General features: G+C 40.4%; 1 pseudogene; it reads left to right on the top strand.

The window, feature by feature from the left end:
* The first annotated feature begins 10377 nt into the window (after nt 1-10377).
* Nucleotides 10378-10439, top strand: LOC118609471 (annotated as a pseudogene).
* Nucleotides 10440-11817: the final 1378 nt, after the last annotated feature.

Below are 11817 nucleotides of genomic sequence, written 5' to 3'. Positions count from 1 at the left end.
AAAAGAAGAGGGAAAGAGTTAACATAAAAAATATTTACATTTTGGAGACAATGACAAATGCATCATATGAAAAATTATGAAACGTTTCATACCATGCCAGCTTCTTTCACATCATCCCATAACACTGGCCTTGACCAGAGATAACCATTTTTTAGGCATTAGATGAGCATTAAATTGTCTTTGGATAGTTTTTAAGCACCTGAGATTTCAAAATACAACTTCATGCTAAATTAAATAAGAGAATACTACAAGTAGATCTTCTCAGGCATTATGAGTTTGCAAATCGATTCCGCAACTCAGGCTGCTATTCTGTTCTCAGAGTAGTTGGTCTAAAGTGCTACATAATTTGAACAATCACCACTGAAACCTGCATGCACATGCCAAATGCTGACTTTTCCAAAATACGTGACAACACGTACTATATACTGGAAGGTAAGACAGAGAGAGCCCTTAACATTCCCCTAGGGATGCCTCTCTCTCTTTTTCTTCTTTCTCACCAACAGCAATGATCTTTGCTCTGGTTTTACTAGCCCAAAAATGTTTTATGAATTATTTCAACTTTAAGAAAGTGAATCAGATTTAATCCAAAAAGAGACATAGTAACATTTATACATTTCTGGGAGCTGGCAGCAAGATAAATCCAATGGGACAAATCTCTGTGGGCTATTAAGTGGATTTTGTTATGGAAAGCACACAGAAGGCAAGCCTAATAAGAATGTAGGGTGAAATGGGCCATTATTTATGAGCTCGAGATGGTATCCAGAAGAAATGCACTTAAAGATCTAAACACTGATCTCTCTAGGGCCTGAACTTTGCTCTAGGCTTTACTCAGGATGTAAAATGTGGTATGTGATCCTTCAGATAACCACACATTTTATAGGACAACCATAAGTCTCTAAAGCCTCTGGGCTTTTCATTTTACTGAACAAGATCCTAATTCGGGATTGTCAAGGTGAAGAACCATATCATAGTGGAAAGAGTTCTATTCTAGGAGTCAGAAATTTTAGATTCATATTCTGCTCCAGGACCCAGTTGCTTCACCTATAGTATAGTATGATAATACCTTCCCTACCCAATTCACAGTGTTCTTGTGAGTTCAATGAGATAATTTACCAGGAAGAGATTTTGAAGTTCGAGTGCTACAGACGTGTAAACTCTTAGCATTATTAATATTTGCAATATCATCATAGCCATTTATAATTTCTCCTATGTCAAAATTCCTCATGGCCAGAATGTAGCCAGGCAAACTCCCCACCAGCCCAGGGGAACCAGCTGACCCAACTTTATTGCTAAGAATACAAGAACAGAGCCACCAGGAGTTACATTAATATAGGGGCTTTACTCTTTCCACCAGATTGTGTGCAACTTGTGGGCTCAGATCCTGCTTTGTCCATTTCTGTATCCCCAGCATCCAGCAGAGTTAACTCTTACAAAATAACTGTGAATTAAGTGAAATGCAAGAGATGCCCGTTACCAGCAGAGGACTACATTAAGCTCTTTGACTGATAAATGAGTCAGCATTCAGAGAAGCAGAACCACTAAGAAACAGATAGATACTAAAGGATTTATTATAGGGCTTTGGCTCTACTCAATTGTGAGACTCGGTTAAACCATACACAGAGGCTGTTGATTTTGTGTTTGGTGATGAAGCTTGAAGTCAGTAGGGCAAGCGGTCAGAAAGAAAAGGTGGCTGTGAAGAAAGCAAGGACGTGATGGAATCCGCAAGGATGAGGGGAATCCACAAAGAGGGACCAGAACCCACATCGGTGACTCACCACCTCCAAGACTCCAGATTCAAGGATAAAAATGACCTGCAGGCGATGCTTATGCTCTTCCCCAAAGATCTAAGCACACGCTTGGCCTGGGAGGAGGAAGCCTGAAGGAGGAGATCCAGCAGGCCCAAACACTGCCCTACACCAAACAGGTGAGCCAATAGACAAGTGACGACGTACATGAGCTGTAACAGCATCTCATGCGCTGTGCAATTCTTCCAACCTCAGAGAATATGGCAGAAGTTTTACTTGCATTCTCCAAATATCACTCAAAATGTTTCTTGTGGTCCATAAACTATGCAGAGAAGGGAATTCTGGGAAGCAAGTGTTATGTATCTCCTAGTTGTCTGGCACTTCGTGTACCCAGGGGAATCCTACAGCCCCATAGAATGATTATTTTCCTTTTTTCGTAGATGAAACCTCTAAAATCCCTTAGGTAAGCTCCTTGGGGTTTCCAGTGCACCTACGTCTGGGCCTGCAGCCCATGCCTCTGCCTATACTTCTGCCTACAGAGCAGCCGGAGTACTAACACATGTGCTCAGCCTGGCTTTGAGTATTCCTCAGGGTAAACCCGAGGAAAATTTCCAATATCCAGAAAGAGCTTCCTTCAGTTTCCCCATCCTCAACAGCAACATAGATACAGAGCTGATGACAGACACTCTTTCCCACCGTCTCTTCAATAACACTTTAAGAGATCCTAAGAGGAACGAATCGAGAATCCCAGCGAGCATACCTGGGAAGAGGTAGAAAAAGCTGATGGAGCCCTCCAAGCCTGCAGCCGTAAGGCTTGGTTAGGTCTCTCACCTCAGCTGAACAAACATGTAATGAGGACTCCACGTGCCTGCGTCTAAATCTCAGGTTTCTGCAGCTTCACAGAGTGCGCACCAAGACATCGTATGTCACACCAATCAGGAAACAGCTGTTCCCAACGTGGAGTCTCCTGTAAATCAGCTCACGTTCCTGAGTGGCATAGTCAGTCATGTCGGGTGCATTTTAAAATTCCTAGTCTCTTAAAAGTACAACTGCTCACATCTCCATTTTTGGTAGGTATGACTCTCTCAAGCACTTCTCCTCCAGCGTCTCCTCAGGCTAGAAGTTCTGGAAGTCACATTTTATTTTATCACTGAGTATTTTTAAAGCTCGAGAATGAAGACAGAGAAGTCACCTGTGCCATGAGAAGAAAAATACATGAATCCGTGAATTTGAGTTTCATTAATTTTTCAAGAAAAATTTTATTTTTAAAATATATTTTATAGATTTATGTACAAATAATGTTACAAAGAGTATGAATTTTGAAGTCTTTCAAATATTTAAATATAAACACCAATAAAATTAACTAAAATGTATGTCATGTTTTAATGTCTTCTTTTGCTACTAATTGTGTGCATGAACTGAATGAGGAATAGAATCAGTTCCATTTCATTTTAGAATTAGCATGTCTTTCTTCTATCCAAAGCTGGCTCTAGGCAAATTGGGAAGTAGAGGAAGTTGAATATTTCAGAGCCCTCCAAACCTGCATCCTTCCAGAAGGCATTTTAGAACCCATAAACCAGAAACTTCCAAACACAAAATTAATTTCTCCTCTCCATCCTTTCTGAGTCTGTCTATAATACCAAAAAATTGGATTAATACATGTGTGGACCAGGGTTAACAATGACCAGAGCTGATAGCACAATTTCTTTATGCAGAGATCTTCAGAGTCTTATGAAGTAACTGATAAAGGTTTTGTTTTGTTTTATTTCTTGTTTTCTGAAGAGGAAATGGGAGATGTTTCGTTAAAGTGGTCAAGGAAAGTTAGTCACAGCCAAAAAGGAAATTTGCATTTTTAATTAAAGAAAGATGGAAATTTTACAGAAAAATATTATGGTCGTAAAGTAAATAAAATGTGGCTCATGGCAAAATGCACTTTTATGTCATTCTCCTTTAGGTAAAATGATTACTTCCGTGCAATATTTTTAGGAGGATGGAAATCACCTTTTCCATCTCCCTTCCTATTTCACATTCGAGCTTTTTCCAAGGTCATTAAAATGAAAGAATGACAGTAGACTTTCTTATCAACAGCTTGTTCCAACAGATACAATACATGGGTTGGGGATCAAAAAGAGCATGAGTAGCATTTCTGCCAACATTGTAGAAAATATTGAACATCTGCTATATCTGGGATCCTGGGAGTTGTAATTATAATTTTTTGAAATCTGTACACAAGAGTTATAAATATTAGAACTGTAGCCTGTGAAAGCCATGAAATATTTAACTTGTTTGGCAGGCTTAAGCAAAACTCATAAACTTAATTTAAGCAAGCCAAACACTATAGTTTTACCAATTTTATATCTTTCATGTCATTAGTTAGATAAATTAAAGCAAGCTATAAAAGAGCCTAAAGATTGCTGACTGAAAGTCCTGGGGGGTATACTGAAAAAAAAAAAAGTGCGTTTTGAGAATTAACTCATTTTGCCATTGGTTGACCTTTCACCTTTCCCAGTTATCCACACTTGTCAATGACTCTGGTCTGGGGATCAGGGGTGGGTATGGGGGATTTGCTATTAAGAAATGACTTCAGGTTAAATAAAAAGAAGAGCAGGCATCAGGCATCTAAAGAAGATTCACAAGAGCCACAATGAGAACCAAAGGCCACCAGTGGTTTCTACGAGTGTTGGTTTAATTCATCAAAAACCCACATGCTGCCCTAAACGAAAACCTTTCAGACCTGAAAACAACAGCCTGGTAAATAGCTCTGTGCTGCAGCGGAAGGTAAGCTGAGAGGCTGAGGTTGCAGAGAGGAACCAGATTTCCATCTCGGTGACTCTGTGGCCCAGTTTCTCACTGAGAAGTGAGAAAGGAATGAGCACTGGAACATGTTCAACCACGCCCATCTTACACAGGGCTGTCAGACTTAACTTGTGACAGTGATAACCAAGCCAACTTTAGTTTCTGTTTTTAAGATAAAAGTCCTATTTAATTAGTTTCAATGCTTCTTCATTAACATCCCTTCCACACTCCCTACCCTTATCCCAGGCCCAGAATGTTCCCCCAATAAAAACTAAGGATGAGAATATTCACATTATAGATTCAGAATGGAGAAAATTATTGACGATGCTACCATTTATTTCATAGCACTTTATGTATCGAGTAGTTTTTGCAAGTGAACCTCAAAGCAACCCTGTTTATTACTGTGTGTAAGTGACTTTTACAAATTAAAAACATAAAGAAATAGCCACAGAAAAGTTACGAGGTATGCCCATGACCGCACAGCTGACAGTCCCAAGCCTGGCCCTGAGACCTCCTGAAGCTCCGTCTAGTGCTCCAGTCACAAGGGAGGCAGCCAATTCCCAGAACACATGGCCGACAGGAAGGAGACTGAGCAGGAAGGGGCTGAGGGACCCCAAGTCCAGGTTTGCTGGTCACGCTTCCAGGACTCACGTCTTCCCTCCTGGCCCTTCTCTATGCCACCGGCACTTTTGAGATTCAGTATCTCAATGAAAACTTCCTACTCCTCATCCCCTGCCTCATCTCTCCCTCTTAAGCCCTACAAAGGACTGAAACTGGCTGTCAGCTCTGGGGTTTTGCCACAATCATAGCAGCCTTTGTTAGCAAGTTAAGAATCTACAGGAATCCCCTCTTTGCTGTCTCTACACTCTGTACATGAGAGCAATCAAATGGATCAGCTGGGAACCCCTGGCTGCGAATGCATAAAAGAGCAAATGAATAGGAAAGTGCAAACGAGATAGTTCACTGAAATATCCTGCTGATTCTGTTTTATTCTGTATTTAAGAAAATAAAATTCATGCTCAAATAGCCTCTTTCTCCCTAAAGTAGAGGGTTGATATCACACAGACTGTCTACACAGGGCAACCAATTCAAAGCAGAACTGAAAGTTGCGATTCAATCCAATCAGCCCATGTCATATGTCTGGGGCCTGGCCAACGGAACTTAGGATGTGATTTGAAAGAGTCAATGTGAGTTGTCGGTGGCCCACACAGGCAGAAACTGACACCTCAGGTTTACTTGGATGGAAAGTGAGCATTGCGGTTTTTTGAGCATCTCTTATGAACCAGACATTGTGAGAGGCTTTTTCTATATGTTTCTTAATTCAACTCCCCAGTAAGCTTATGGGATAAGTTTCAGTTTAGTATCTATCTTTTAAATAGTTATTAAGTCATTTCCTTAAGATTAAAAAGCCTGTAAGAGCAAGATATAAATATTGTAGGCAAATCTGCAGCAAATGGGAATTTTAGGGAGAATCCACATTCGACTCATCCTATGCCTGGCTTCGCCTGGGACACAGAGCCAGTATGGAAGGAAATAAGCTAATGAAGTTGTCTTAGTCCTCCCCATGTTCTTGGGACAGATGTGGAGATGCTAAAAACAGCCCAGTTAGGTCTAGGAGAGTCCCTGCAGGGGTAGTGGGCCTGCGCTCCCTCTCCAGTTCCTCCCCTCTAGCCCTCACCTCCCCCCCACACCGCGCCCCCCCCCCCTACTCAAAATGGCCAGGGCCCATGGGAGCCATGGAGAGCATGGTCCCATCTCCTAACAGCCAAAGCGTGAAGGGCTGGAGAAAAGAGTGCCTTTGGCTTTCCTCTGGTCTTCCTTTTGATCTTCATCGTGGGTAAAGTGAAAAATAAATGAATGAGTCAATGAATGAATGAATGAATAAATAAAAAGACCAGAATCAAAGCTCAAAGACTTTCACACATGGAAATTAAAAAACGCAAATGCCATGCTTTGACGTTATTTTTTTCTTTTACAAAGAACAATAAATTGGGAGTTCCAACAGCTCCGCAGAAGTATTCAACTCCATTTCCACTTGCAGTTGAAAACCGCGTTTCTGCTGCCCTGGTACTGCGTGTTCTCGCCCCCAGGAGGGCATCACCTCCGATTACACAGACAGATTGAGGTCCTGAGGGTCAGGCCCGTGGGGTGAGTGCCAGGGGAAGGCAGAGCAGGAGTTTTCAGTAAGACCTGCCGCGCATGAGCTGGCAGGCTCCTGGGGGCTGACACCTTGCAGCCTTCACTCTCTGGCTGCATGCGGGCAGTACGACTCAGGGAAGCTTTCCAGGACAGTTGTGTGAAAGGGAAAGCTCTTACTCCTCCAAGACTGAACAGCGACAGAGGCAGCTCCGCTAGGATTCCTCATCAAGCCACCGCGTCTGGTGGGAACTGCATTTTCCACTAAGATTGCTTGGCTTGTTTACATGTGTTTTATTATGAGCTACAGTAATCTGTTCACAAGAGACAGAAATCCTGGTGTATCAATCCTTAAAGCCTGTTGACATTTGTCCACTTGGCAGATCATAAAAGCCCCTTGAAAATCACAGGAGTAAATGTGTAAACCGCTTACCAAATTATATGATGTAAATGCCAAGAGAAGGCATTCCGCAGGATAAGATCACTGAATCGTGACTGCCTTCCGAACATAACTTTATTTTGGTCTAGGGTTACATGTGAGGTGTTGCCAAGAACAACTGAAAAAGAGACAAAGACATGTGAATTCAGCCAAAAGCTGACTTTTAAGTTCTCTGTCTTCAAAAAGACTACAGATTCTTTACAGAGATGTAGTTTTGCATAAACAGTCTTCGCTAAGGAGAGTTTTCCCCAAATATCAGTTAAATTTTAACTAGTTCCCTGTAAACATTATGTGAGTGCCAGAAATAATCTTGGCATTTTGCAAGAAAAAACTGGAACTAGTTTCACGGCATAAATACACAGATAAAATAGACCCTGATATGGTTAGTAGCAATCAGACTGCAAAGGGCTGAGAGTTCAAGATTACTGCCACCACTTTCCCAAGAATATCTTCAGTGAGATTTCTCAGAAGACTTGAAGAGGAATGTAATAGAATAATTATGCACGAAGGAATAATAAGTACTGTCTTTACAGCAGTGCAGGTAAATCTCTACCAGAAGCTTTTGTGTCTGAATCGAAGTTCAGCCCAGGCTCTTTGAGGAATCAGGTCTGAAGTCTAAAACCCTCTTTATCAGGGTAATCTCTATAGATTCCATTTTAAATTTTTTACCTCAGTTAACTAACAATTAACTGCTTGTATCTGAATCTTCCATAGAGACAGTGCATTTATTTCATTACATCTCTCCACTGTTTTACACACCATAGCAGATATTCAGCTAGAAGTGAGAAGTGAAACTCAAAGGAGAGAGAAGAGAGGCAGGGGAGGGGAGAGGTAAGGAATTCCCGTAAGTCATGCAACTCTTGCATCCATAGTAAGGAGTAGCTCCCAGGTCTCCAAGGTGACAGGAAGCCCTTCATGAATGGAGAGCTCTTACGAACAGGAGATGTATGACTTCCTCCTGTGAGAGAAGTCTGGGCATGGCTTCTGGCACTATTCAGGATCTCCGCCTCTTTAGCAGAGTGAGAATTGTAAATATCCTTCCTGGCATCCAGGAAGGGTTTTCTAAGAGTTTGTAAGATCTGTGACTGTTCCACAACCCACGGACTGCAGGCACCCATCACACACCACCACTGCATAAGGGACCTTACAGAGGACCCAATTCAGCATCCTATTGAATGTACAAGACCCCTCTCCAGTGTCCTCACTCAAATCTCACCCAGCCTGCACAGAGACAGAGAATGCCCTGTCCCCAAGGCAGCCCTTTTCATCTCTAAAGCTCCAAAAACAAAAACAATGCATTTTCTACGCATTGGCATTAGTTCTATTCAATCAAGAACCGAGAGAACAAATGCAGTTCCTCTTCTTCCTGAAATAAGAAGCAGAAGCCAGGGCTCTAGAGCCAGTGGTCATGTGTGTCACTGGTTGTCTTTTCCTCTCCATTCTTCTCAGTTTCGGAAAAGAAGAGATAGTGTCTAGGATGTATGCAGCTGCCCCTGCCTGGGCCCCTTGTTCTGGGGACTCGGTGGCATGCGTTGGAAGCACCATATCCCTGTGGGTCTTAATGGAGAACAACTCTTCACAGGTTTCTAACATGTCAACTGTGCTACCTCTACCGATGGAAGAGATTTTTAATTTAATCCAAACAACATATTCCACTTATCCTCTATTCACTCTACATGCATTTGGCAAGTGACGATTATGTGCCAGTTCTAGATTTTATGCTAAATTCAGGGAAATTAATGGTGACTAAGACACAACCCCTGCTCTTAAGAAGCTGATTATCTAGAGCAAAATCTAGGTTAGTAAGCAGACAGATCAGGTACATTATGGGCAGGATCACAAGAGTTTAACGAAAGGTCTCCAACCCAGACATAGGTGGTCCCAAAGGAATTGATGTCTGAGACAGCCAAGCAGTAGACAAGTAAAAGGGGCAACAAGAGAATGACTCCCAAGTGAAGGAAATCGCCGACCCAGGCAGAGAGCCTTCTGTATTCCTGGAACCACACAGATATGAGGTGGGTAGGAACAAGTGTTTTTAAATATCCTATGACTGTATCTCTGTACAGAAGATATGTAAACGATGTTGTGGTCTATGCAAAAGACTTTATGCATTAAATTGTGTGCTTGTGTTTAAGCTATACTTGAAGACCAGGGATTAAAATTAAATTCACTCACTTATTCAAAGATCTAAGCACTGAGATAACTCTTATTCTTGGCTTCCTAGAGCTCAGAGTCTGGTGGAGACAATTTTTTTTTTTTTCTTAACTTGCATGTTGTCCAAAGCAACATTACCAAATAGTAGCATTGGTTATTTAGTTTTGTAAAAAAAAAAAAAAAAAATCAATTGTTTTGAGTAACTGGGTTGAGTAAGTCGTCTTCTGAAACAGAAATGCAAAATAGAAGTCTCCTACTCCACAATGTGCTCTCTCTTCTTAATTAAAAATAGTAACAGTAATCAAAAATAGTAATTCTTCTTCTTGCATGTTAATTGAAAATCAAAATACATGTTCATCAGTGATTAGTTCAATGACCATTCTTTCCACTGATCTTTGAGAGTCTCTACAGAGCTAACGTGTTAAATTGTTGAATTGCGTTGAGGAGAGACTGTGTATAGTGTGGACGCAGCAAGGAAAAGGCTTTAAGAAGAAGCGCCCAGTGAGAAAATTCTGAGACGGAGGGAAACCATTGCTGGCAGTTAAATGCTTACCAAGGAAAGACTAGTGAACTACTATAAGGAGGCAAATTTGATTAGAGAAAAATCTTCAGTATGCTAATTAAGAACTCCCCTCACCACCATTCAAGGAACCTTTTTTAAAGTCTGCTTATTTTAAATGGAGGTTTCTCAACTTTGGTACTATTAATATTTGGGGTTACATAATTCTTTTCTGTGGGGAGCTGTCCAGTGCATTGCAGGACATTGAGCAGCATCCCAGTCCTCTGTCTACTCACGGCATGCCAGCAGCACCCCCAAACGCACACCTGCTGTGACAAACAAAAATGTCTCCAAACATTCCCATGTCCCAGGGAAAGCAAAATTGACTCACTTCAAGAACTAATTATTTAAACTAACAGGGACAAGGACACAGAGCAGAGTCAAAAGAATGCAGTGAGATCGTGGAAAGTGTCTTTATGGAAAAAAATTATTACAAATTTACTATGTAGATTATAAATGCTTTCCAAATTTCTTAGCCTGAATAATCTTTAGGGTCCACTTAACACACTTGAGCACATCCAAATGCACACATCCTAATGTACACAGCCGTGCTCACTTTGGCAGTACGTTTACCAAAATTGGAACGATACAGAGAAGATTAACATGGCCCAAATGCACACAGCCAAATACACACACTCAAATGCACACATACACAGATAAAGTGGATTTTTCCTAATCATCTTTATGGTACGTTAGTACGGAAATAAGTTGTGTACTCTGTAATACAAAAATTAAATGAATTTCCAATTCAGCTTCCTGGGGTTTCAGAATAATTTTATATTAATGTGTCAGTGTTGGGAGAGAAAAAAAAATGTATCTCATCAAAACCACTCCAGAAGCACCTCATTTTGATAGGAAAGTACTTTGTGATGATTACCTAATAGACAGCATTTGTTGAAATGCTTTTAATAGACCTTTTTTATCACATGCAAAAGAATTTCAATGCTAGTTCAGTCTCCTGTTTCATTCTGTCATGAATCAATTTGTAGAGACATTTAGAAGTCAATAATCCACTGCAGCTTTGATGACAGGTGATTAATTTCTACATTTTAGAGACATAATAAGATTTAGCAATAAAAAGGCCTTGAAGTAACCTACCAAACAGCTTTAATCTCAGCCTTGGGACTGTTGCTAAATATGAATGCTTGTACACAAATGTGAATGATTTAAGTTAGTAGGTTTTATTGCAGACTCCTTGTGTTTTCATATTAATCTTGCTTTACAATCAGCCTATCTATACAATCAATTTATGTTGAATATTTTTTCCAACACGATGCTTGCAGGGAGGAGGGGGCTAACAAATTATTTACACACAAAGGGTTTGTTCTACAAAAGAAGTCATTTCACATGCTTATTGCTGAGGGGATGACTGATTTTATTGGCGCAGCAAGGAAAGAGAAAAAAAAAGAAGTGAAGGTGGCCTTCAAAAGATTCAGACAGGGGACAGGTTCAGGAAATGGATGGCGATGAATACTGAACAATAGCTAACCCTTCCTTCTGAATAATCAGCTGTTCTCTTCTTCAACCTTATTTATTCTCAAAATTAACAGAGGCCTCAGAATAGTTTCTAGTCTTATCAAGAAATTTCTATAGATTCAAGTGCTAATAAAAAGAGTAAAATTAATCTGACCTAAAAAGAAGAGTTTGTCTTCTACTAGTGAGAGATGATAAAAACCCAAATATGGATGTTTGTTTAAAAATAAATATATAAATAAGGATGGATACATTTACTTTTCTACATAATTTATCATTTCTGACCAACAAATGATGCGTTCTTAGAAAACACTAAATATTCCTAAGGCAGATGTTCCAAATTCAGTCAGGTTGTACCGTGCTTGTTAAATCTTGGTAGCTGAAAGTTTTTCTTTGTTCTGACATGTTTTTGATGTAAGTGGAGGATCATTCCTGAAAGTATTTATGGAAGAAATGGCTTTGGTTTTTTGTTTTGTTTTGTTTTGTTTTCTCAGAAGGAAATGACTAAAGAAGAG

Source organism: Rousettus aegyptiacus, unplaced genomic scaffold, assembly GCF_014176215.1.
Source record: "Rousettus aegyptiacus isolate mRouAeg1 unplaced genomic scaffold, mRouAeg1.p scaffold_m13_p_11, whole genome shotgun sequence".
Classification (NCBI taxonomy): Eukaryota; Metazoa; Chordata; class Mammalia; order Chiroptera; family Pteropodidae; genus Rousettus; species Rousettus aegyptiacus.
The sequence above is the reverse complement of the archived record's forward strand: the minus strand, read 5'-3'. Positions and strand labels throughout refer to the sequence as shown.